Source organism: Dermacentor silvarum, chromosome 5 (genome assembly GCF_013339745.2).
Source record: "Dermacentor silvarum isolate Dsil-2018 chromosome 5, BIME_Dsil_1.4, whole genome shotgun sequence".
NCBI classification, from domain to species: Eukaryota; Metazoa; Arthropoda; class Arachnida; order Ixodida; family Ixodidae; genus Dermacentor; species Dermacentor silvarum.
The window spans coordinates 80,463,574-80,469,573 of record NC_051158.1 but is presented as its reverse complement, the minus strand read 5'-3'; positions in this window follow the sequence as shown (position 1 = coordinate 80,469,573).

Below are 6,000 nucleotides of genomic sequence, written 5' to 3'. Positions count from 1 at the left end.
ACAAATAAGGGCGAAATTTTGCCACAGCCCAGACCAAAGCCAGGCATTCGCGCTCAGTTATCGAATAATTCCGCTCCGACGACGAGAGAAGGCGGCTGGCGTAGGCAATGACACGGTCCTGGCCGTTCTGGCGTTGGGCGAGTACTGCACCTATGCCGTGGCCACTAGCGTTGGTGCGAACTTCTGTAGGGGCCGACGGGTCATAATGCGCCAAAATGGGCGGTGAAGTCAGTAAACTGACAAGGGTGGTGAATGCGGCAGCTTGTGCACGACCCCAGGTGAATGCGCAGCTTGTGCACGACCGCCGTTCCACTAAGATAAAACACCACATTGGCCAGCATGACTGTCAGGTCCCAGTGGTTGGAATCGCTCACCCGTTCGTATAGCGTGAGCCTTTCCTCAACGTCGATACCATCGGTGCCGTTGAACATTCCAGGGTCTCGGGGTTGGACGACTACAATCGGTGTCCGCGGCGCAGAAGCAGATTCCGGTTGGTGTGCCATGGTGGTCGCACCGCAGCGCCGACCGCTTCGGAGCTCCGTCGTCTGGCGAGAATACCCCGCACCTCCCACCAATGTGTGACGGGGCGTCAAATAGACGAAAAAGCGATAGTATTTATCTACAGGGATTGTTGGCACAGATGGCCAAGATGGCTGAACACGCGCAGCGTTTTTCGGCGATCGTCGTCTTCTTCCTTAATGCAAGGAGGCGGCCCGTAACAATATATATCTTCAATAGCGGCAAGGGCCTGTTCTGCAAACGTTCCTTCTGTCAATACAAAAACTACTTTGTCTGCCAGCATCCCGGTGAGGTCGCGCTTGTCCAGCTCGTTGACCATGTAATTTAACAAATACTTCTTCATGCAACCAGGGCCTGCATTGCCATCATTACCACAGCTCGCTGCATCGCTGGCAGCTCTGTCCCGTTCATGATGTTCAGTGCAGGTGGCACACGTCGAGCCATTGCAAGGAGCTGGTGCCCTTAAGCTTAATACCGCCCTTTATATAGATTTCTCTCCAATAAAAAGTCAGTTGACAGAAGGGAAGAATGCAGTGTGGCATAAGAGCTCAATTGCGCAATGTTCGAATCAGTTAAAATGATTTTTACAAGTTCATAATTGACAGTAAGGGAACGCAAATAGAAAGTTGAAATAAAATACGAGGTTATTGCGGGAAAGTAGTCAACACTATCGAAAGAATTGTATGGAAAAGAAGTTTTTACACTTAAAGTGTATCCAAACACGTTTTAAAGACGAAGTTTCAGTGTTTCCATATGTTGTAAGAATCGCCTTGGACAGACTAGATAGTTAGTGGTAGAAAGTTGTTGCATGCAATACTCACCTACGGATTCATTATTAAATGCATGGATAACCTTGAGGGCATTAATTATTATCAAAACTGAAATAGATAGCTCAAGAAGGCTCATGGCTGTTCGCTTGTTTCCGAGGCAGAATTTCCAGCCATAAGTTTCTTCGCGCATTGTGAAATCGAGCGGGTTAATTATTCTGTAATGTGTTATTTTCTCTTTCTTTCCATTCAAAGAGAACGAGTTATGATGGCTTGGGAAACAGAGCAATTTAGTGCATATCCTTTTATGGCACCTTCCGCTCCCCCTCCCCCCGCCCATCTGGTTCCCGAGGAAATCAAAGAAATAGGAGCGTAAAGTAATAAACGATGCCTCTCTTTTAACTCAGTAAGCTGTGACATAATGTGCGCAGGTGTCTGTGCGTGTTGAATGCAAAACAATATTGCAAGTGACTTTCTAAGAGAAATGTTGCCATGTTTAACTAATGATGTTTTCCGTTGACCATGTTTCACGCACTAACAAATTTTAAAATGATCACGCAGTGCAACACGCGCCTTTCTTTATTCTTTATTCGTTATTCTTTATTCAGAGATACCCCGCTTTGCACAAAGGCGTGTAAGCAAGGGGGTTACAACTTGGAAAAAAAACAAATCTTCATTAACACAGCACACTTGGTCACAAGACAATTGATTCCACTCTGTTACTGTTCTAGCAAAAAAGGAATTAGCATAGAGGTTCGTTCTAGTGCAGTATTCTAGAATTTTAAGGTCATGATCAGTTCTTTTATATATATAATGCGGTGGTTTAAGATAAGTGTCTCTAATAATTCCGGTCTTGTTATTATATATTTGGAATAACAATTTCAAACGCAGTTTTCTTCGGCGAGAGGAGAGCGCTTCCCATTCTAGCTCGCTTTTCATTTGAGTGCAACTCTCCCCTCGCCTGTACCGCCCCAGAACGAACCTTGCCGCTCTATTCTGTAATCTCTCGATTTTGTCAATCAAGGTTTTCTGGCGAGAGTCCCAAACACAACACGCATACTCCAAGATAGGACGAACAAAAGAAATATAAGCAGTGTTTTGTGGTATAAATGGTGAGGATTTGAGATTACGTTGAATAAAGTTTAGCGCTCTGGCAGCTTTTGTAACTACATTATTCACATGCGCATTCCAGGAACAATCACTCGAAAACGTCACACCCAAATATTTATATATAAATTGCTTGTTGATAATATCACTATTCAAAAAATAACAGGCTTCAATTTTTTTTCTTTTTTTTCGTGAAAGACACATGAACACATTTTTTTCGCATTTAGTTGCATTTTCCACTTCTCACACCATGATACAATTTTAGTAAGGTCAGTCTGCAAATCAATACATTCTCGTTCGCTTGTTATTTTTCTGTACACGACGAAGTCGTCGGCAAACAAACGCAAACGTGAAGATATCCCGGCAGCAATATCATTAATATAAACTAAAAATAAAAGTGGCCTTAAAACGGAACCCTGAGGAACACCTGATGTGACCTCGACCCAAGGAGAAGTAGTACCGTTCAGTACGACACATTGTCGACGCTGCGACAAGTAATTGGCGATCCAGTTGCAGACTTCCTGATCAACATTTGCCCTGTGAAGTTTTTAAATGAGCAATGGGTGGCAAACTGTGTCGAACGCCTTTCTAAGGTCTAAAAAACGCTGTCTATTTGCCCATTATCATTCACCTCAGACACTAAGTCATGATAGAACTCAATCAATTGTGTTGTGCAGGACAGTCCCTTGCGAAAAACATGTAGATAATCAATTAGTACCGGCCGGGGTGGCTCAGTCAGCTAAGGCGTTGCGCTGCTGAGCACGAGATCGCGGGATCGAATCCCGGCCGCGGCGGCCGCATTTCGATGGAGGCGAAATGCAAAAACGCCCGTGTGCTTGCGTTGTAGTGCACGTTCAAGAACCCCAGGTGGTCAAAATTAATCCGGAGCCCTCCACTACGGCGTGCCTCACAATCAGAACTGGTTTTGGCACGTAAAACCCCAGAAAGAAGAAGAAGAAGAAGAATCAATTAGTAATTTGTGTTGTAGTAAATGTTTCATTATATCTTTGTACAAAATGTGCTCTAATATTTTACAGCAGATGGATGTTAAAGAAATGGGCCTGTAATTGTTTACATATTTTTTTGAACCACCCTTATGAACAGGGACCACATGTGCCATTTTCCAGTCCTCAGGCAACACTCCAGTAGAAAGAGATTTACTATACATAAGATAAAGGCACGAAGCGATTGGCCAGGCACAGCGCTTCAATATGCGGGGAGAAATACCATCTGGACCAGGGGCCTTGGTTTCATCTATACTTTTTAACAATGATTCGATACCATTCACACTGAGTTCTACAGATGGCATTACTGACTCAGTCCTCTCACGTAATTTTTCGAAGCTTGTTCTAGGTAAAAATACGGAATGAAAAAAATTATTAAAACAAGATGCCTTAGCTTTATCATCGGATAAGACCTGATTATTGTGAACAATCTCGTTTACTGCGGTTGAGTCAGATCCGCATTCTTTCACGTATTTCCAAAAAAGCTTTGGATTCGTTTTCATACTGGCACTGAGTCGATTGAAGTACTGATCTTTCGCAGTACGTACTTTAGTTTCATATTCATTAGTTACCTCGACTAATCTGTTGAACTGATAACTACTTCGTGTTCTTTTAAATGTATTATATACTCGTCTTCTTTTCCTTATTAATCTCAAAATCTTAGGCGTCACCCATGGCTTCTTGCACTTTTTTAGCTTGACTGAATCAATACTCGGCACATACTCTTCCGTCAGTTCTATCACATTAGTTTTAAAAAGAGACCACAGTTGTATAACATCAGCATTCTCGCCAAGACAGGCGAAAACAGGGAAATGCGCGAATAATTCCTGGGAAATGGCAGAATAATCATCCTTATCAAAAGGGTGATTAGCATATGTTCTCACTGAGCCTTGTGCAATAATGTCTTGCGCGCGACGCGAATTGTGATGCACATTGTGGAATTTAAGCGAGCACCAGTGATTACGCTAGAAGCTTCAATGAGCGATGTATAGCGAACAGGCGCGTCTGATCCACAAATGAGATTTTCGGCCATCGAAGCACGTGTTCGTCGCTATCATTCTGCCCTCTGGCAAATTGTTTTTGTGGGCACAGGCTTTCTAATATTTATGGACATAGGTTTACCATGTTGTCTAATGGCCACGGTGTAAGAAGACAGGTGCTCCGACGGCGCGCCCGCGCTGGGGCGAGAGAGCGGCCACTTCGTGTGACCGGAAGTAAGCGTCGCCACTAGGGGCAGCCCGTGTTCAGGAGGCCATGGAGCAGCGGCACAAGAGGGGATAATTTACAACCTCCGTCAGCATTTAAACACCCATACCTAAAGATGTGCAATTTTTTGTTATTCAGACGCCAAATGCTGAGCAGGTAGAAGGTTTCATGCCCCTTACTGTCAAAATACCGTCATTCCCAACACGAGACGCGTCGTCTGCTCGAGCAGACGGCGCGCTGCGCTTGCCACTGCTCGCCGCATCGGAGTCGATCGGAATGTCAGCATAAATATAATGGGACGTTCCTCCAACCAAATAGAGTCGTTTGGGCAGGCGAACGACATATATGCATCGAAATACGGCACCTCTGCCGCGCGTGTCCATAAAAGCGCCAGCAAAGCTAGCGAAAAAGTGGCCCCCAGAGCAGGTGCTGCCCCTTGCGGCGGCAGCGTGCGTAGAGTCACACTAAGTGGCCACGCCTCGCGCCGCCATCGGATCACCTACCTTCTTACACCATGCTAATGGCTTTGCCCACCAGATGTGTGCTCGTGATCGTGATGACGTCGTGGTCGGTGCGTCGCCGTCATTCCAGCTATGTCATCGACTTTTCTCATGCCGTCATCTTCACGCCATCGTTGTCATACAGTCGTCATGCATTCGTGGTGACACCGCTGTCGTGATGTTGTCGGGGTCGTTCCATCATCCTCACTCCCGATTCTGTATCTGACTCTGGTCATACCGTCGTCACGACGCCACTGTAGTTATCACGCCATTGTCATCATGTACTCATTCTTATGCCACTGTACTCCTACCAAAATGCATGCCAACCTAGTCATTGTGTCGTCATCATGCAGTCGTCGTGGCACATGTTTCATCCTCGTAAAGCTATCGTGGTCATTCTATTGTCGTCCTTCTAATTTCGTGCGCTGGATTTCGTCATGCCGTGGCCGTCACGCCATCGGCGTCATACTGTTGTAATCACCTTGTCAAATTACCATCGTCATCACTTCAGTGACGTCGTTCCATTGTGCCCTCACGCCGTCGTCGTCATCCCGCCTTCGTCGTTCTATCGACGTCAGTCATTCGTCATTCTATTGTGATTACGCCGCCGGTGTTATGCCGTCGTCATCATCGCGTGGTCGACGCGCCAATGTCGCAACTCCTGTGTGTTCATGCGACTCTCGGCATGCCGTTGTCGTCACGGCATCATCGTCATACGGGCTTTATCATGCAGTTATCGTCGTGCTATGCCATCATAGACTCGTCGTCATGCCATTATTATCATGAAGCTGTCATTCTATCATCGTGATTGCGTGGTCGTCACACACTCGTCGTCATCCATTCGTTGTCATACCGTCGTCACGATGCCGTTGCGGTTGTTCCATTGTGGTCATTCTA